The following is a 21,989-nucleotide window of genomic DNA, read 5'->3' on the forward strand; positions in this document are numbered from 1 at the left end:
CCTAGTTATATAAATGTATTTAACCCGCCAGCCCATAGTCAGTGCCCTAAGTTTAGGAGACTTTAAACCTCCTGGTTATATTTAATTAACCAGCTCATTATATGTATTAAACAGACAGAACAAAGTCAGTGCCCATAACTGAGTAGAGTCTAAATCTCCTGATTACGTATACTTAAATACACAGCACAGAGTCAGTGCCCTAGAATAAGCAGACTCGAAATCTTCTGGTTATATATATTAGACCAACCAGCACAGAGTCATTGCCCTAAACTGTGGAGAATTTAAATCTCCTGGATATACATGTATATTTAGCCATACAGCACAGAGTTTGTGCCATAGACTGAGGAGAATCTGAATCTAATGGTTTATTTATTAGACTAGCCAGCACAGAGTCAGTGCCCTAAACAGTGGAGACTTTAAATTTCTTCGATATACATGTTTATTTAGCCATGCAGCACAGAGTCCGTGCCCTAGACTGAGGAGATTCTGAATCTCCTGGTTATATATATTTATTTAACTAGACAGCAAAAATTCAGTGCCTCAAACAGAGGAGAATCTAAATCTCCTGGTTATGTATATTTATTTTACCAGCCAGCAGGGAGTCAGTGCCCAAGAATGAGCAGGCTTTACATCTCCTGGTAATGTATATTTATTTAATCAGCCAGCATAGAACCAGTGCCCTAACATGAGCAGACTCCATATCCCCTGGTTATATATCTTTAACCAGCCAGCACAGAGTCAATGGCCTAAGTTGAAGTGACCCCAAATCTCCTGGATGTATCCATTTATTTAACCAGCCACCACACAGTCAGTGTGCTAAACTGAGGAGACTCTTCTTTCGACTGTGACGTCTAGGAATGGACAACGGAGAACTACAAACTTGCATATACAGAAAACTGACAAACACAGACTAAATACTTGACGACACCAGCAACTATCCCAAAACACACAAACAAAGCTATATCAGAACACTATTCCAATGAGCCACCACACACTGCAGCACAGACAAACTTCGGAAAACAGAGGAGAACCACCGATACAACGTATTCAAGAAGAATGGATACCCAAAGAAATAGTGCGCAGATTCCTCAAGAAGAAGCCACGACAAGCAGACCAAACACAGCCAGAAACCCTAACCCCCTGACCATACATCAAAGAAGTTTCAGAAATGACAGCCAGACTACAAAGACCCCTCGGAATCCTAGTAGCATACAAACCCAACAATACTCTCAAACTAAAACTAACAAAATGAAAAGACTCAGTACATCACATGGACAAAACAAATGTCTTCTATAAAATTCCATGCAAGGACTGCCACAAACACTTTGTAGGACAAACTGGAAGAAAGTTAGCCACCAGGATACTCGAACACCAGCTAGCCACAAAAAGACACGATCCTCTCTGCCTCATAACCCTACACATGGATGTTAAAAATCACAATTTCGACTGGAACAACACAGCTATCCCGGGACAGGGTAAGCAAAGACATGACAGATAAATCCTAGAAGCCTGGCACTCCAACCTCAACGCCATAAACAAACACATAGATCTCGATGACATCTATCAACCCCTCAGAAAACTAACAGGAAATGATATCACCACAAACCCCAGAAACCCCATCCAGGAGAAAGATATAAATAGAAAGCAGGAGACAACAGCTTCGCTTCACTTGGAGATCGCCACTGATGATGTTACCTAGCCAGGTAATGAAACATCTGAATATCAAACCTACACTTCAGCGAGCAAATCTACACCCTTGTTAAATTGATAGATGTAACCAGGACTTTTAGTGTCTCCTCAGTCAAGGGCACTGACACTGTGCTGGAGAGTTAAACAAACATGTATATCCAGGAGATTTAAATTCTCCACAGTTTAGCGCACTGACTCTGTGCTGGCTAGTTAAAAAAATATATAATCAGGAGATATAGAGTCTGCTCATTCTGGGGCACTGACTCTAAGCTGTGTATTTCAAAATATATAACCAGGAGATTTAGACTCTACTCAGTTATGGGCACTGACTCTGTTATGTCTGTTTAATATATATAATGAGCTGGTTAATTAAATATAACCAGGAGATTTAGAGTCTCCTCATTTTTGGGAACTGACTGTGTGGTGGCTGGTTAAAACTTTTATAACCAGGATATTTAGAGTCTCCTCAGTTTGGGGCACTGACTCTGTATTGGCTGGTTAATTGTATATAAACAGGACGTTTTGAGTCTCCTCAGTTTAGGGCACTGCCTGTGTGGTGGCTGGTTCAAATTTGTATAACCAAGATATTTAGAGTCTCCTCAGTTTGGGTCACTGACTCTGTGCTGGCTGGTTAAATAAATAGATACCACCAGGTGATTTAGAGTCTCTAGTGTAGGGCACTGACTGTGTATTGGCTGGTTTAATATATATAACCAGGAGATTTAGAGTCTCTTCAGTTTAGGGCACAGACTATATGCTGAATTTATAAATACATATAAACTACCAGGAGATTTATAGTCTCCTCAGTTTAGGGCACTGAATTTCTACGGGCTAGTTAAATAAATATGTAAAACAATGAGATTCCGATTCTCCTCAGTTTAGAGCACTGACTCTGTGCTGGATGGTTAAATAAACAAGTACAAGGAGGTTTAAATTCTCCACAATTTAGGGCACTGACTCTGTGAGAGCTGGTTAAACAAAGAAAGACAACCAGGAGATTTAGAGTCTCCTTAGTTTCGGGGACTGACTGTGTGTTGGATCGTTTAATATATATAACCAGAAGATTTAGAGTTTTCTCCGTTTAGGGCACTGACTTTCTGCTGGTGAGTTTAATAAATATATACAACCAGGACATTTCGAGTCTGCTCATTTTAGGGCACTGATTCTGTGATGTCTGGTTAAATATATGTAACCAGAATATCTTTAGACTCCTCAGATTAGGACACTGACTGTGGGCTGGCGGGTTAACTAAATTTATATATCTAGTAGATTTACAGTCTCCTCAGTTTAGGGCACTGACTCTGTGCTGCCTGGTTAAATAAATGACAGCCAGACTACTAAGACCCCTCGGAATCCTAGTAGCACAAAAACCCAACAACACTCTCAAACAAAAACTAACAAACCTAAAAGACCCAGTACATCCCATGGACAAAACCAACGTTGTCTACAAAAATCCCATGCCAGGACTGCCACAAACACTACGTAGGAAAAACAGGAATGAAGTTAGCCACTAGGATACACGAACACCAGCTAGCCACAAAAAGACACGACCCTCTCTCCCTCGTAGCCCGACACACAGATGAACAAAAATACCATTTCGACTGGGACAACACATCTAATCTGGGACAGACTAAGCACAGACATGTCAGATAATTCCTAGAGGCCTGGCACTCCAACCACAATGCCATAAACAAACACATAGACCTATTTCCGCCAACTCCAAACATACCCCACCACCAAGGATATATTTCCCTCCCCACCCCTTTCAGCGTTCCAGAAAGACCACTTCCTCCGCGACTCCCTCGTCAGATTCACACCCGACACCAACCCAATCTCCACTCCCGGCACCTTCCCCTGCAACCGCAAGAAGTGCAAAACCTGCGCCCACACCACCCCCCTCACTTCCTTTCAAGGCCCCAAGGGATCCTTCCATATCCATCAGAAATTCACATGCACCTCCACACACATCACTTAATGCACACAATGTGGCCTCCTGTACGTTGGGGAGACAGGCCGTCTACTTACGGAACGTTTCAGGGAACAGCTCTGGAACACCTGCACCAACCAACCCAACCGCCCCTTGGCTGAACCCTTTAACTCCCACTCCCACTCCGTCAAGGACATGCAGGTCCTTGGCCAACTCCCTCGCCAGACCATGGCAACATGACACCTGCAGAAGACCGCCTCATCTTCTGCCTAGGAACCCTCCAACCACAAGGGATGAATGCAGATTTCTGCAGCTTTCTCATTTCCCCTCCCCCTGCTTTTCTCAGTCCCAACACTCAGACTCATCATCACTTTCTTGACCTGCAATTTTCTTCCCAACTTCCCCCCCCCCCCTCTCCGGCCTATTACCCTCACTTTAACCTCCTTCCACCTATCGTATTCCCAGCCCCCCTCCCCCAACTCACTCCCGCCTACCTTTCATCTTAGCCTGCTTGGCACACCCTGCTCATTCCTAAAGAGGGGCTTATAACCAAAACGTCGATTCTCCTGTTCCTTTGATGCTGCCTGACCTGCTGCGCTTATTCAGCAACACATACTTAAGCTCTGATCTCCAGCATCTGCAGTCCTCACTTTTTCCACATAGATCTAGATACCTTCTATCAATCCCTCAGAAAATGAACAGGAATGACACCACCACAAACCCCAGAAACCCCATCCAGGAGAAATATATAAATTGAAAGCTGGAGACAACAGCTTCGCTTCACTTGGAGGTCGCCACTGATGATGTTAACGAGCCAGTAATGAAACATCCGGATATCAAACTCAGCGAGCAAATCTACACCTTGCTTAAATAAATATATGTAACCAGGACTTTTAGTGTTTCCTCAGTCTATGGCACGGACTCTGTGATGGATGGTTAAATAAACATGCACATCCAGGATATTTACATTTTCCTCAGTTTGGGACACAGACTGTGTTGGCTAGTTAAATAAATGGATACAACCAGGAGATGTAGAGTCTCTAGTTTAGGACACTGAATGCGTGTTGGCTGGTTTAATATATACATAACCAGGAGATTGAGTCTTCTCAGTTTAGGGTACTGACTTTCTTTTGGTGAGTTAAATTAATATATACAACCAGGACATTTAGAGTCTACTCAGTTAAGGACACGGATTCTGTGATGTCTGGTTAAATATATATAACAAGGATATGTATAGACTCCTCAGATTAGGGCACTGACTCTGTGCTGCCTGGTTATTTAGGATTGCGAGGATGAATCAAGAGAAGAGTGAAAGTAATAGGGTGGTTGTTATGGGGGACATTAACTTTCCTGATATTGATTGGGAAAGCTATAGCTCAAGTTCGTTAGATGGGTCAGTGTTTGTCCAATGTGTGCAGGAGGGTTTCCTGACACAATATGTAGATAGGCCAACAAGAGGTGAGGCCATACTGGATTTGGTTCTGGGTAATGGACCAGGCCACGTGCTAGAATTAGAGGTAGGTGAGCACTTTGGGGACAGTGACCACAATTCGGTGACTTTTACTCTAGTGATGGAGAGGGATAAGAGTGCAGTACAGGGCAAGAGTTATAGTTGGGGGCAGGGAAATTATGATGCGGTGAGGCATGACTTAGGATGTGTGGCCTGGAAAAGTAAGCTTCAAGGCAAGGGTGTAATTGATATGTGGAGCTTGTTCAAGGAGCAACTATTGAGTGTCCTTGATTAGTATGTACCCGTCAGGCAGGGAGGAAAGGGTCGTGTGAGGGAGCCGTGGTTTAATAAGGAATTGGAATCCCTTGTTAAATGGAAGAGGGCGGCCTATGTAAAGATGAGGCGTGAAGGTTCAATTGGGGCGATTGAGGGTTATAAGGTAGCCAGGAAGGACCTGAAGAGAGAGCTAAGAGCAGCAAGGAGTGGATATGAAAGGTCCTTAGTTGGTAGGATTAGGGAAAACCCTAAGGCTTTCTATAGGTATAACAGGAATAAAAGAATGATTAGGGTAGGAATAGGTCCAGTCAAGGATAGTAGTGGGAAGTTGCGTGTGGAGGCTGAAGAGATTGCGGAGACACTGAATGAATACTTTTCGTCAGTATTCATTCAGAAACAGGACATTGTTGTCAATGTGAATACTGAGTCACAGTTAAGTAGAATGGATGGCTTTGAGGTATGTAGAGAAGAGGTGTTGGAAATTATGGAAAGGGTGAAAATAGATAAGTCCCCTGGGCCTGATGGCATTTATCCTAGGATTCTCTGGGAAGCAAGGGAGGAGATTGCAGAGCCATTGACCTTGATTTTTATGTCCTCGTTGTCTACAGGAGTAGTGCCTAAAGTTTGGAGGCTAGCAAATGTGGTTCCCTTGTTTAAGAAGGGGAGTAGGTATAACCCTCGTAACTATAGGCCTGTGAGTCTCACTTCTGTTGTGGGTAAAATCTTAGAGAGAGTTTTAATGGATAGGATTTATGAACATCTGGATAGGAATAATGTGATCCGGGATAGTCAGCATGGTTTTGTGAAGGGCAGGTCGTGCCTCACAAACCTTATTGAATTCTTTGAGAAGGTGACTAAGGAGGTGGACGAGGAGAAAGCAGTAGATGTGGTGTATATGGATTTTAGTAAGGCGTTTGATAAGGTTCCCCATGGTAGGCTACTGGAAAAAATACGGAGGTATGGCATTGAGGGTGAGTTGGAGGTTTGGATTAGGAGTTGGCTGGCTGGAAGAAGACAGAGAGTAGTAGTTGATGGCAAAGGTTCATCTTGGAGTGCTGTCACTAGCGGTGTTCCGCAAGGACCTGTTTTGGGACCATTGCTGTTTGTCATTTTTATAAATGACCTGGAGGAGGGGTTAGAAGGTTGGGTGAGCAAGTTTGCGGATGATACGAAAGTCGGAGGAGTGGTAGACAGTGAGGAAGGATGTGGCAGGTTACAGCGGGATATTAGATTAGATTTTTTTTTTAGATTACATTACAGTGTGGAAACAGGCCCTTCGGGCCAACAAGTCCACACCGACCCGCCGAAGCGAAACCCACCCATACCCCTACATTTACCCCTTACCTAACACTACAGGCAATTTAGCATGGCCAATTCACCTGACCCTGCACATCTTTGGACTGTGGGAGGAAACCGGAGCACCCGGAGGAAACCCACGCAGACACGGGGAGAACGTGCAAACCCCACACAGTCAGTCGCCTGAGTCGGGAATTGAACCCGGGTCTCTGGCGCTGTGAGGCAGCAGTGCTAACCACTGTGCCACCGTGCCGCCCACGACAGCCTATGCTCCCAACTTATGCTCCTCAGATCCTGTCTTACAGCATCGCAATTACCCTTCCCCCAATTGTAAAACCTACCCTGTTGCACGCACCAATCTCTCTCCATAACCAAGGGGAAAGTCACAGAATTGTGGTCACCTTCACCAAAGGTGAAGCTGCAGAACTGGGCAGAAAGGTGGCAAATGGAGTTCAATGTAGCTAAGTGTGTGGTGATTCACTTTGTTAAGAGTAATAAAAATATGGGGTACTGGGCTAATGGTCGGATACTTGGTAGTGTGGATGAGCAGAAAGATCTTGGTGTCCATGTACACAAATCTTTGAAAGTTGCCACCCAGGTAAATAGTGCGGTGAAGAAGGCATATGGCGTACTGGCTTTTATTGGTAGAGGAATTGAGTTCCGGAGTCCTGAGGTAATGTTGCAGTTGTATAAGACTCTGGTGCGGCCGCATCTGGAGTATTGTGTGCAGTTTTGGTCCCCATACTATAGGAAGGATGTGGAGGCACTGGAACGGGTGCAGAGGAGGTTTACCAGGATGTTGCCTGGTATGGTAGGAAGATCGTATGAGGAAAGGCTGAGGCACTTGTCCGACCAGAGGGGAGGCCATTTTGGATTTGGTACTCGGTAATGAACCGGGACAACTGATGGGCTTGTTAGTGGGTGAACATTTTGGTGAAGGTGACCACAATTCGGTGAGTTTCACCTTGGTTATGGAGAGAGATTGGTGCGTGCAACAGGGTAGGTTTTACAATTGGGGGAAGGGTAATTACGATGCTGTAAGACAGGATCTGAGGAGCATAAGTTGGGAGCATAGGCTGTCGGGGAAGGATGTCGTGGTAATGTGGAACTTTTTCAAGGAACAGATACGACGTGTCCTTGATATGTATGTACCGGTCAGGCAGGAACGAAATGGTCCTGTGAGTGAACCTTGGTTGACGAGGGATGTTGAATGCCTTGTAAAGAGGAAGAAGGAGGCTTACATAAGGTTGAGGAAACAGGGTTCAGACAGAGCAGTGGAGGTTTACAGGACAGCCAGAAGTGACCTGAAGAAAGGGATTAGGAGAGCCAAGAGAGGGCATGAAAAATCTTTGGCGGATAAGATCAAGGATAACCCCAAGGCATTTTATGCGTATGTGAGAAACATGAGAATAACGAGAACGAGGGTAGGTCCAATCAAGGACAATAGTGGGAGACTGTGTATTGAGTCGGAAGAGATAGGAGAGGTCTTGAATGAGTACTTTTCTTCAGTATTTAGGAATGAGAGGAACCGTATTGTTGAAGAGGAGAGTGTGAAACGGACTGGTAAGCTAGAGGAGATACATGTTAGGAAGGAAGATGTGTTGGACATTTTGAACAACTTGAGGATAGACAAGTCCCCCGGGTCTGATGGGATATATCCTAGGATTATGTGTGAAGCAAGAGAGGAAATTGCAGTACCGTTGGCAATGATCTTTTCGTCTTCACTGTCAACGGGAGTGGAACCAGGGGACTGGAGAGTGGCGAATGTTGTGCCCTGTTCAAAAAAGGGAATAGGGATAACCCCGGGAATTACAGGCCAGTTAGTTTTACTTCTGTGGTAGGTAAAGTAATGGAAAGGGTACTGAGGGATAGGATTTATGAATATCTGGAAAGGCACTGTTTGATTAGGGACAGCCAGCACGGATTTGTGAAGGGTAGGTCTTGCCTTACAAGTCTGATTGAATTCTTTGAGGAGGTGACCAAGCATGTGGATGAGGGTAGAGCAGTGGATGTAGTGTACATGGATTTTAGTAAGGCATTTGATAAGGTTCCCCATGGTAGGCTTACGCAGAAAGTCAGGAGGCATGGGATAGAGGGAAATTTGGCCAATTGGATAGAAAACTGGCTAACCGGTCGAAGGCAGAGAGTGGTGGTAGATGGTAAATATTCAGCCTAGAACCCAGTTACAAGTGGAGTTCCGCAGGGATCAGTTCTGGGTCCTCTGCTGTTTGTAATTTTCATTAATGACTTAGATGAGGGAGTCGAAGGGTGGGTCAGTAAATTTGCAGATGATACGAAGATAGGTGGAGTTGTGGACAGTGAGGACGGCTGTTGTCGGCTGCAGAGGGACTTAGATATGATGCAGAGCTGGGCTGAGGAGTGGCAGATGGAGTTCAACCCTGCCAAGTGTGAGGTTGTCCATTTTGGAAGAACAAATAAGAATGCGGAATACAGGGTTAATGGTAGTGTTCTTAGTCAGGTGGAGGAACAGAGGGATCTTGTGGTCTATGTACATAGATCTTTGAAGGTTGCCACTCAGGTGGATAGAGTTTGTAAGAAGGCCTATGGAGTATTATCGTTCATTAGCAGAGGGATTGAATTCAAGAGTCGTGAAGTGATGTTGCAGCTGTACAGGACTTTGGTTAGGCCACAGTTGGAGTACTGTGTGCAGTTCTGGTCGCCTCACTTTAGGAAAGATGTGGAAGCTTTGGAGAGGGTGCAGAGAAGATTTACCAGGATGTTGCCTGGAATGGAGAGGAAGTCGTACGAGGATAGGTTGAGAGTTCTCGGCCTTTTCTCGTTGGAACGGCAAATGATGAGGGGTGACTTGATAGAGGTTTATAAGATGATCAGAGGAATAGATAGAGTAGACAGTCAGAAACTTTTCCCCGGGTACAACAGTGTTACAAGGGGACATAAATTTGAGGTGAAGGGTGGAAGGTATAGGGGAGATGTCAGGGGTGGGTTCTTTACCCAGAGAGTGGTGGGGGCATGGAATTCGCTGCCCCTGGGAGTGGTAGAGTCAGAATCATTGGCGACCTTTAAGCGGCATTTGGATAGGTACATGCATGGGTACTTAATCTAGGTTAGAAGTTCGGCACAACATCGTGGGCCGAAGGGCCTGTTCTGTGCTGTATTGTTCTATGTTCTATGTTCTATATATATTTAAACAGCAGGCACAGGGTCATTGCCCTAAACTGAACAGACACTAAATCTCCTGGTTATAGCTATTTGTTTAACCAGCCAGCCCAGAGTCAGTATCGCAAACTGAGGAGACTCTAACCCTCCTGGCTATATACATTTAACCAGCCAGCACAGAGTCAGTGACCTAAAGTGGGGATTCTCTACATCTCCTGGTCATGTATACTGACTCAGCCAGCCCAGAGTCAGTGCTCCAAATTGAGGAGACTCTATATATCCAGGATACATGTATTTAAACAGACAGCAAAGAGGCAGTGCCCTAAACTGAGGAGACTCGAAATCTCCCGGCTGTATATATGTATTAATCCATTCAGCACACAGTCTGAACCCTAAACTGAGGAGACTGTAAATCTCCTAGTTATGTATATTTATTTAAGCCACCAGCCCACAGTCAGTGCCATAAACTAAAGGAGACTCTTAGTCTCCTGGTTTTTTATATATATATATACAGCCAGCACTGAGTGTGTGCCCTAAACGGAGGAGACGCTAAATATGCTAGTTTTATATATTTAACCAGAAGGCACAGAGTCAGTGCCCTAAACTGAACAGGTTCTATATCTCCTGGTTATATCTATTCATTTAACCAGCCAGCCCAGAGTCAGTTCCCCAAACGGAGGAGACACTAAAAGTTTTAACCAGCCACCACACAGTCAGTGCCTTAAAATGAGGAGTCTCTAAATCTCCAGGTTATATTTAATTAACCATCTCGCACAGAGTCGGGACCTTAAAATGAGGAGACTCTAAATCTCCTGGTTATATATAATTACCTGCGAGCACAGAGTCAGTGCCCCAAACTTAGGAGACTCTAAATATCCTGGTTATATTTCAGTATTTAACCAGCCAGCACAGGTTCAATGCCCTATAATGAGCAGAGTTTAAATGTGCTGCTTATATTTATTTATTTAACCAGCAAGCACAGAGACAGTGCGCTAAACTGAGGAGACCCTAAATCTTCTGGTTATATATATTTATTTAACCAGCCAGCAGAAAGTCAGTACCACAAACTGAGGTGAGTATAATTCTCCTGGCTCTATATATTTACCCAGACAACACCGAGTCAGTGCCCTAAACGGAGAGAATCTGAATCTAATGGTTATATATATTTATTTAATCAGCCAGCAGAATGTCAATGGCCTAACCTGAGGAGACTCTAAATCTCCTGTTTATATATTTATTTAACTAGCCAGCACAGTCTCAGTGCCCTATAATGAGCAGACTCTAAATCTTTGATATATATTTAACCAGCCAGCACAGTCAGTACCTCGATTGAGGAGACTCTAAATATCCTGGTTATATATATATATTTAAACGATCAGCATAGAGTCAGTGCACTAAACTGAGGAGACACTGAATCCCCTGGTTGTAAACATGTACTTAACCAGCCAACACAGAGGTAGTGCCCTATAATGAGCAGACTCTACATCTCCTGGTTACATATATTCATTTAACCAGCCAGCACAGAGTCAGTCACCTAAACATGAGGAGACCCTAAATCGTCTGGGTATATGTTTATTTAACCACCCAGCACAGAGTCCATGCCCTAAACAGAGGAGAATCTAAATCAGCTGGTTATATATTTATTTATTCCACCAGCCAGCAGACACTCAGTCCCATTCAATGACGAGGCTCTGAATCTCCAGGTCATATATATTTAACCAGCCAACAGAATGAGTGCCCCAAACTGAGGAGACTCTAAAATTCCTCGTTATATATATTTATTAAAATGTAGAGTTGCGAGTCAGTGCCCAAAACTGGGGAAACCCTAAATATCCTGGTTTTATATATATTAAAACAGCAGGCACAGAGTCAGTGCCCTTAACTGAGGAGATACTAAATCTCCTGGATATATCTATTTATTTAACCAGCTAACCCAGGATCAGTGCCCTTAAATGAGGAGACTCTAAATCTCCTGGTTATATATATTTAAACAGACAGCACAGAGTTAATGCCCTGAACTGAGGAGACTCAAAATTTCCAGGTTTTATATATATATATATATATATATATATATATATACTGGCGCACTGACCTCTACACCGCTGAAGCTAAACACCAACTCGAGGACACCTCTTCCTACTGTCCCCTCGACCATGACCCAACCCCGCCCCTTCACCAAACCATCATCTCCCAGACCATACAGAACCTCATCACCTCAGGAGATCTCCCACCCACAGCTTCCAACCTAATTGTCCGTGAACCCCGCACTGCCTGGTCCTACCTCCTTCCCAAGATCCACAAGCCTGAACACCCAGGCCGACCCATTGTCTCAGCATGCTCCTGCCCCACTGAACTCATATCTACCTACCACGACACTGTCCGATCCCCCCTAGTCCAGGAACTCCCCACATACGTTCGAGACAACACCACGCCCTCCACCTCCTCCAAGACTTCCGTTTCCCCGGTCCCCAACGCCTCATCTTCACCATGGATATCCAATCCCTCTACACCTCCATCCGCCATGACTAGGGCCTCCAAGCCCTCCGTTTTTTCCTCTCCAGACGTACCCAACAGTACCCTTCCACCGACACTCTTCATTTGGCCGAACTGGTCCTCACCCTTAATAATTTCTCCTTTGAATCCTCCCACTTCCTCCAGACCAAAGAGGTAGCCATGGGCACACGTATGGGTCCCAGCTATGCCTGTCTCTTTGTTGGCTACGTAGAGCAGATGATCTTCCGTAATTACACCGGCACCACTCCCCATCTCTTCCTCCGTTACATTGATTACTGCATTGGTGCCACCTCGTGCTCCCGCGAGGAGGTTGAGCAATTCATCAACTTCACCAACACATTCCACCCTGACCTTAAATTTACCTGGACCATCTCTGACACCTCCCTCCCCTTCCTGGACTTCTCTATCTCCATTAATGACGACCGACTTGACACTGACATTTTTTACAAACCCACCGACTCCCACAGCTACCTGGATTACACCTCTTCCCACCCTACCTCTTGCAAAAATTCCATCCCATATTCCCAATTCCTCTGCCTCCGCCGTATCTGCTCCCAGGAGGACCAGTTCCACCACAGAACACACCAGATGACCTCCTTCTTTATAGACCACAATTTCCCATCCCATGTCGTTAAAGATGCCCTTCATCGCATCTCGTCCACATCCTGCACCTCCGCCCTCAGACCCCACCCCTCCAACCGTAACAAAGACAGAACGCCCCTGGTGCTCACCTTCCACCCTACCAACCTTCGTATAAAACAAATCATCTGCCGACATTTCTGCCACCTCCTAACGGACCCCACCACCAGGGATATATTTCCCTCCCCACCCATTTCGGCCTTACGCAAAGACCGTTCTCTCCGTGACTACCTGTTGACATCCACGCCCCGCTACAACCCACCCTCCCAAACTGGCACCGTTCCTTGCCACTGCAGGAATTGCAATACTTGCGCCCACACCTCCACTCTCAACTCTATCCAAAGGCCTAAAGGAGCCTTGGACATGCGGTCTCCTCTACATTGGGGAGACTGGACGCCTCCTAGCAGAGCACCTTAGGGAACATCTCCGGGACACCCTCACCGATCTACCACACCGCCCTGTGACCCAACATTTCAACTCCCCCTCCCACTCTGCCGAGGACATGGAGGTCCTGGGCCTCCTTAACCGCCGCTCCCTCACCACCAGACGCCAGGAGGAAGAGCGCCTCATCTTTCGCCTCGGAACACTTCAACCACAGGGCATCAATGTGGACTTGAACAATTCCACATTTCCCCTTCCCCCACCTCAGCTCAGCACTGTCCCCATTACTTGTCCTACCTGCCTATCTTATTTTCCACCTATCCACTCCACCCTCCCCCTGACCTATCACCTTCATCCCCTCCCCTACTCACCCATTGTACTCTATGCTACGTTCTCCACACTCCCATTCTCCTCTCACTTATCTCTCCACCCTTCAGTCTCTCTGCCTGTATTCCTGATGAAAGACTTTTGCCCGAAATGTAGGGGGTAGTTTAATTTTAAACCGTTAGCTGCATTTTAGTCTTTTCTACCCTATAGTAAACACAAGCAGATACTTGAAACTGGTGCCGGACCTCCCCCATGTTTTTATGAATGAAACAATTGGAACAGCTTTCCTCGATAGCTGAGAAACCGCCCTTAACCACAGTTGTACAACATCATCCATATAAGGAAAGAACGGGGAACTCGAACACTGATTGGCCAAGTGAGTAACAAAATAATCGCAGGCACCAGAACCCAAATAAGGAAAACGGTGGGGAACCCTAGCACTCATTGGTCAAGACAGCAGTAGGAGACCCAGCCCACATATACGTGTATGTAATGTGTGGAGATTATTATTCATGTGTGTACCACGAGGCACTGCACCCGACTTTGCAAAGTTGAATGAAAAGTTTTGGACAGACTCCTCCGTGTCTTTGTTCCTGGGAAGGGAAATAAAAGTGCCGGAGATGGGGCCAGAGAGCCGCTTATCTCGCACAATTGGTGGCTCTTCTGGGATGAAATAATTATTGCCGGGGGGAAGTCTCTTCGTCTCACGGATCAAGCCTGATCACAACAAAGACGCGTCTAGTATATATTTATACTTCTCACTGATCAGCTTGGTCCGTCGGCCAAGAGAGGATGTGACCCGGCTCATTTAAAAATAATTTTGAATCCTGGAAAAAGGAACACACGGACGAGTGCTGGGACGACCGGTTAGTGACTATACACGGGGGTACACACATTTAAAAAGGCCAGACAACTCCGTGCACGGATCAAGGTAAGAGAGTTTCTTTTGTTCGTCCTTGTTGGCCGCGTGGTTTTGACGGTCATCTGTGAAAACACTTTGGGCGTTTAAGACCAGGACCGAAGATAAACCACGGGAAATTATGGTTTTGACGGTCATCTGTGAAAACATTTTAGGCGTTTAAGACCAGGACCGAAGATACACCATGGGAAATTAGACTTCTAGATTTACTCAGGAGAAGTCAGGGAAGACTGCAAATGGGAAAGAAATACCCCCCGATAGTCCACTAGGTCGGAAGTTAAGTCTATGGACGGACAGTAGTAGAACGAAGGACTTAAAGAAGATTAGATTAGATTACATTACATTACATTACAGTGTGGAAACAGGCCCGAAGCGCAACCCACCCATACGTATTACCCCTTACCTAACACTACGGGCAATTTATCATGGCCAATTCACCTGACCTGCACATCTTTGGACTGTGGGAGGAAACCGGACCACCCAGAGGAAACCCACACAGACACGGGGAGAATGTGCAAACTCCACACAGTCAGTCGCCTGAGGCAGGAATTAAACCCAGGTCTCTGGCGCTGTGAGGCAGCAGTGCTAACCACTGTGCCACCATGCCGCCCAGAAAGAGACCATGATAAAATATTGTTGTTTTATATGGACCAAAGAACCTATCCGCACCCCCTCGGTAGTTTGGCCTGAGTATGGGTCTGATGAAGACTGGGTGTGTCAAATCCTAAATGTATATGTTAACAGAAAATAACCGTTTGACCCAGAAGAGAGCAAATACGCCGCCTGGTTGGCGGGGGACGGCGAGAGTCCCATGCGTCTCTATCCTCTGATTCCCCGAACAGACCCGAGGAAGTCCCAGAAATCTTGGGACATCCTCACCGATGGTTTGCCACCGTCCGCCCCGCCCCCGTATATACCACCCGTGCACGACCAGGCGTCCAGCGCGGACCTCCCTCCTGCGACGGATAAATCCGATTCCCAGCAGGCTACGACCAGTGAGGCAGGGAGGGGGCACAGGAGGGGGCACAGAACCCACCCCAGGCACTAGGAAATCAGTCCGACTCGAGATGCGGAGAGACCGAGAAGAGGGATTGAGAGCTGGGAGAAGTGACAATATTGAACAGCTGAACCCCTTACGAGAGGTGCCATTTGGGAACGAACGGACCGGGTTCGTAGTACAACCTTTAAATTCTGGGGATATCTGGCAACTCCGTAACGAACTATCCCGTCTACTGGACGACCCCATCAGTGTGGGAATACAACTGGACCAATTTCTGGGGCCCAATATATACACATGGGCTGAACTGCAGGCCATGATGAGAATACTATGTAATTACGATGAAATTGTTATGATCCGGAATAGTGCAATGGCCATTTGGGATAGGGAGCATCAGGACGGCCCTCAGCGTGGAGAGCAAAAGTACCCCTTAGAGGACCCCCGGTGGGATCATATCGACGCGGGGGGGGCGGGCCAATATGACAGATCTCAGAAGCCTTATAATCAGGGGGATCCAAACCTGCGTGCCCAAACAGTGGAATTTAGCGAAAGCATTCGAAGTTGGACAGAAAAAGGATGAATCCCCGCGTGAGTTTTTAGACCATTTGCGGGAGTCCATGCGAAACTATTTAGGTTTGGACCCCGATGGGGAAATAGGCAAGGGCATGCTTAAGGTGCACTTTGTGACTAAGTCATGGCCTGACATTCAGAAGAAATTACATAAAGTGGAGGATTGGGCTGGAAAAGATGTTGCAGAATTATTCCGGGAAGCACAGAAGGTGTACGTTCAGAGGAATGTAATAAGGGAGAAACATAAGACTAAAATGATGGTGGCAGCCGTATGGGAAGTTTGTAAGTCCACCGGAATGGGGGAGGGAGGTTATGGGGTCGAAGGAGGAATGTCGAAGGAAAGTTGGAGAGGGAGAGAAGCGAGACGGGGCAGAAGTGAGAGAGGAGGATCTTATGGAATTGAGCGGCCTCAGGTGGCCGGATGTTACCATTGCGGGAAACTGGGACACTTCAAAAGGGATTGTCCCGAGTTTAAAAGGGAAAGAGAAGGGATGTATGAAATGGAGCGTGAACAAATGGATTAGGGAAGTCAGGGGAGGATCGGACAAACGTGCGAATTGTACGCCTTGCACCGGGCTCTGAGGAATTTAAAGGGAATAGCCGGGACAACCTACACTGACTCTAAGTATGCCTTTGGGGTAGTACATACCTTTGGGAAGATCTGGAAGGAAAGGGGAATGATAAATAGTAGAGGAAAGGAGTTGGTCCACGAGAAACTAGTAGCCATGATCTTGGAGGATTTGTTGCTGCCACAAGAGATTGCTGTAGTACATGTGAAAGGGCACCAGAAAGACGATAAAATAGAGACCTTGGGGAATCAATTGGCAGATGAAGATGAATAAAAAAGGGAATGTAAGTCCTTTTATAGATCTAGGTCGTTCAATCAATCCTTTATCAAACAGCAGGCTGCCTTTCTATGTTTACTTCCAATGTATACAATGTCACATCTATCCACATTGCTCTTGATCTCCCGCATATTTACCCATCCACTCCACTTGTCTCAATCACCTTGGAGTTATTTTACATCTGCCTCACCCACTCACAATCCTACATTGTTTAGAGCCATCATCAGGCTTGGAAATATTACATGTGAGTCCCTCAAACCCGTGTTTGATCAGTATTGTGAACAGCTGGGGCCAAGCACCCAACCCTGTGACAGCCTATGAGTCTAATCCTCCAAAAATATTATTTTATTCCGATTCACTATTTCCTATCAGTTCTCTAATTCTAAAATCATGTCCATATACTAGCCCCAATCCCATAGAATGATTTTACAAACTAGAATTGGAACTTTATCAAAAGCCATTCTGAAAATCCGAATGCATCACATCCATTACTTCTCCATAATTTAAGTACCAATCATTTTCTCGAATATAATTCCCATTTCATAAATCTATGTTAACTTTGTCTCTGTCCATTACTTCACTCCCAATCATTTCTCCAAAACCATTTATTTCCTAATTCCATTCTGTTCATTGTTTTTCTCACCAGACTGAGGTTTCCTTCTCTTGTTAGGAAGTTTTTTTTGTTTTGTTTTCTCCTGTGAAGACAGAACTGAAGTAGTTGCTTCCTCATTCTGCCATTTCCCTGTTCTGCATTCTCGGGTTTCAGACTGGAAAGGAAGCTGCACTTGTTTTCGTTAACCTTTCCCATTGACATTCTTTTAGAAGATGTTCCAGTTCATTCTTATAACCCTTGTTCATATACTCTTCAGAAATACATCAATTCCTGTCATAAGGTTAATTGATCTTCCACAGCCACAGAAGCACAGACTCTGTACCATCTGAAATCCAGCTCAATCTGCATTAGTCCCACTTTCCTTCACGAGGCCCATAGCTGTGAATGTTATGGCACTTCCAGTCCTCCTCCAAGTCCTGTTTAACGATTGTGAGTTTACCCGTGACAACAGGAAGTGCATTGCAGTTCCCAACATCCTCTGGGTGAAAAACAATCCTCAAAACCTCTTTAACCCTCAAATTCTTTACTTTAAAAATGTATTCCTTTGTTCTTGACCCTTGGACTAAAAGGAACAAGTGCTGTCTATCCTCCCTGTCCATGCCTCTCGTAATGTTATCCTTCTGAATCACATCCCCATGAGCCTTCTCTGCTTCAGAGCAAACAACCCAAGCTTACCCAGTTGCTCTTGATAGCTGATACGTTCCATCCCAGGGAACATCCTAGTAAATCTCCTCTTCCTGTGCAATCCTGAAATGCACACAGTATTCCTCTGTGGTCTAACCAAAGTCCCAAATATCTCGTATAATCTATGGCTCAATGAAGAATGGTTATGTCTATGGTCCCATATGCCTTCTTGAGTAACCTCATAACCTTTCAAATCAGGGATCTCTGGAGAAGCAACCTTTGAGCTTCCTCACATGCTGCCATTCATTGTGTATGCCCCTGTCTGCTTCCTTCTTCCAAAGTACATTCCCTCATATTTATCAGGATTATAGCCCATCTGTCAATGATCTGCCATCTGACCATTCCATCTATATCTTTCTGTAACATAAGACCTTCCTCTTAACTGTCAACCACCAGCTAATTTTGGTGTCAAATGCAAACTTATTCATCACAGTCCGCACAAACTAACACCACCCCCCCCCCCACACCCCCTCCACATTCACATCTACATCATGAGTACCACAAATAATATGGGACACAGCACTGATTGCTGTGGTACACCCACTGGACACTGGTCTCCAGTCACACAGACGGCCTTCTACCACCACCCTCTGTCTCCTGCCACGATGATAATTTTGGATGTAACTTGCCAAGACACCATGAGACTTTACTTTGTTTATCAATTTCCCATGTGGAGTTTTCTCATGATCTTGCTAAGAATCAAGATGAACAGCTTTCTCAAAAATAAGTCACTCAAATCCGTTAGGCAAGACTACCCTCTGATAGAATTCATGCTGTCTCTCTCTGATCAAACCTTGCCTCTCCAAATGAAGATCGATTTTCTCCTTCCCAGCTTTTTCCAATGGTTTCTCTGACACTGATCTGATATTCGCTGGTTGAAAGTTGCCTGGTCTATCTCCAGCACCCTTCCTGTGATGTGGAACCACACCAGCTGTTCTCTATCCCTCTGGCACCACATCTGTGACAAAAGTTGACTTAAAACTTTTGGTCAGGCCTTTTCCTCTGTTGGCTTTCCCACAGTGTCCTGAGACACAAGTCATTCAGACTAGGGGATTTGACCAATTGCATACCAACTAAAACCATCAACCCCTGCCTGCATTTTATACCAATCTGCTGAAGAGCTTCATAGTCCACATTCTTGAAATCTGTACTTGCATCCTCTTTCTCCCAAGTAAAACAGATATGAAGCGCTCATGTAAGTATCTGCCAATGTTCATCAGCTTCACACACAGATTGCCTTGTTTGGTTTTAATGGGCCCTAATTGCTCCCTGGTTCTCTGTTCTGTTTGATGTGCATGTGGAATATTTTGGGATTCTTCCTCATCTTGCCTGCCAGCACTTCTCCATGTCTCTGTGTTAGTTGGGCTTCTCTGCCTGGATCATGCCTCATTCTTTTGAATCTCTCAATAGCACAGGCCATGTTTCCTCATCAGACAACTTTCCCTCCTGAGGAATTAATCTGGAGAATCTCCATTGTAGTTCATCTGTACTCAGCACGTTCTTCCTCAGATCAGGAGACCAGAACATAACACTCCAGATACAGTCTCGCCAACACTCTCTGCAACTGGTGCAGGATGTCTTCCTTCAATATTCCAAATCCCTTTCAATGAAGGCAAACCTAACTTTTACTTTTCCATTTGCACATGTTCTTGCCAATGCTCTCACCTTTAACTTTATTTGCCAACTCACTGTGTGAGGTCTTCAAAAATCATCCGGAATACACTTCAAATACTTTGAAAAACATTTCTCAGTAATGATTTCCCTTTCATTAATGCATAATCTTTCTCCCCAATTTTCCTGTTACATTCTAAATATCTAAGATCATATTCTTTATCATAGAATCTAACAGATTCCTGACTGTGGATAACAAGTTACCAGATCTGTAGGTCGCCAATCTCCCTCTTCTTCCCTTCACAAGTAGTCAGATTAAGTTCATAACATTCCGGTTATCCAAGGGTTTTGGTCTGAAGCATTGATTTTCCTGTTCCTTGGAGGCTGTCTGACCTGTTCTGCTGTTCCAGCTTCACATTTGTTGACTCTGACTTCCAACATCTGCAGTGCATACTGTCTCCCACATTAATCACCTTCCACTTACCCAGAATGGACTCCTGCCTTTGCAAATGACCAGAGCAAAACCCAATGCTGTCCAATGCAATCAATGCTTCTATTGCTGCTTCCTCCGGAATTCTGATATGAAGTACATTTCATCTATCAGACTTATCAATGCTCAATCCAGCTTTATTTCCAAATCCTACCTCCTCCCTGATACGAAGGGTTTTATTTTCTTTATTTGCACAAGACCCACGGTCACTTGGTGTTTCTGGGGGATTTTCTGGATCTTCCTCCATGAAAACAGACACAAAGTAGTTGTTTATTTTCCCAGTAATTTCCCTGTTCTCTACAATAATTTATCCTGTCCACACATTCACTGCTCCACATTGGACTTTGCTTTCACTTCCCTTTCTAATATCGATTGAAGCTTTTTGTCCATTTGTTTGTTCCTTGTTTGCATTCACGTTCTCCTTTTGATTTCCCGAGCAGTTTCTTGGTCCTCCTTTGCTGGGTTCTAAATTGCTCTGAATTCACTGTCATAAAATGACACCTGATATTTTAATTAGCCTCTTCCTTTAATGTAATAATAAATATTAATGTTTTAAAAACAGTTCACATCACAGAAGATGATGTTCTGGAGGTTTTAGGGAATATAAAGATGGATTAATCTCTGGCACCTGGTCTAATGCATCCCACTCAGATATACACAGTAAGGGAGGGAATTACAGGGCCCCTTGCAAAATGTTTTCATCATCTATAACTACAAGTGAGGTGCCTGGTGACTGGACAGTGTCTAATATTGTGCCTTTATTTCAGAAGGGTTGTAAGGAGAACTAGTGACCTGTGAGACTGACATCTGTTGTTGTTAAATTGTTGAAGGTGAGCTCAAAAGCTAAGATTTTTGGATATTTATGGAGGCAGAATTTGATTCAGGATAGTTAGCATCCATTTGTATGAGGAAAATCGTGTCTTGCAAATGTAATTGAGCTTTTTGAAGAAGTTACCTAAAAGATGGATGAGGGCAGAGCAGTAGATGTTGTATACTTGGACTTTAGTAAAGTCTTTGAACAGGTTCCACAAAGTAGACTAATTAATCGAGTTAGATCGCAAGGGATTCAGAGTGATCTTGCCACTTGGATACAAAACTGGCTTAATGTCAGGGGACAGAGTGACGGCAGAGGTTTGTTCTCCCATAGAGGGCAGTGTGTAGGGAGTCTGCACTCTGCTGCTGCTGTCCTTGGAAAATAGATGCTGAGTTGTTGCAACTGAGAGCAGCTGAGTAGGTTGAGGCCTAGAACATGAAGTCTCTAGCACTGCAGCCTGCCTGCCTGGAAGCACTTGAACCTGGGATTCTTTGATCCTTTTACTGCCTTTGTAAGCCTGGTGGCCTGTATTTTTCCTCAGTGAGTTGAAGACTGCTGTAATTGCACCTCCTATGCAGGGGAGAAAATGCTGAGGATTGGGGCCTACAGCCTGGGCCTTAGGTACTGCAGCTTGGAGGGAACCAAACTTGGGACTTGCTGTCACTGCTGCTGCTGCCCTGAGAAGCCTGAGGGTCTGCAATTCTATTCACCGGTGCCTGGAAGATTTGTTTCTGGAGCCTGGATGACTTCTTCAGTTTGGGGATTCTGGCATGGTCACTAATTTCTTGGAGGGGGGAGAGGGAGCTGAA

At 45.1% G+C, this 21,989-nt stretch overlaps 2 long non-coding RNA genes across 3 annotated transcripts in view; one reads left to right on the plus strand and one right to left on the minus strand.

Moving 5' to 3' along the window:
* The window catches only part of LOC148136067 (uncharacterized), a 55,065-nt gene that overhangs the window by 14,285 nt on the left and 18,791 nt on the right, over positions 1-21,989 (minus strand). The window lies entirely within an intron of this gene.
* The window catches only part of LOC148136069 (uncharacterized), a 32,603-nt gene continuing 25,045 nt past the window's right edge, over positions 14,432-21,989 (plus strand). The window contains exon 1 of the long non-coding RNA XR_015754740.1: positions 14,432-14,568. This is a non-coding gene — a long non-coding RNA (uncharacterized LOC148136069). The remainder of the gene's footprint in view (positions 14,569-21,989) is intronic.

Source organism: Chiloscyllium plagiosum, unplaced genomic scaffold, assembly GCF_037043375.1.
Source record: "Chiloscyllium plagiosum isolate Xiang-an unplaced genomic scaffold, Cpla_swu_hap1 HiC_scaffold_47, whole genome shotgun sequence".
Classification (NCBI taxonomy): domain Eukaryota; kingdom Metazoa; phylum Chordata; class Chondrichthyes; order Orectolobiformes; family Hemiscylliidae; genus Chiloscyllium; species Chiloscyllium plagiosum.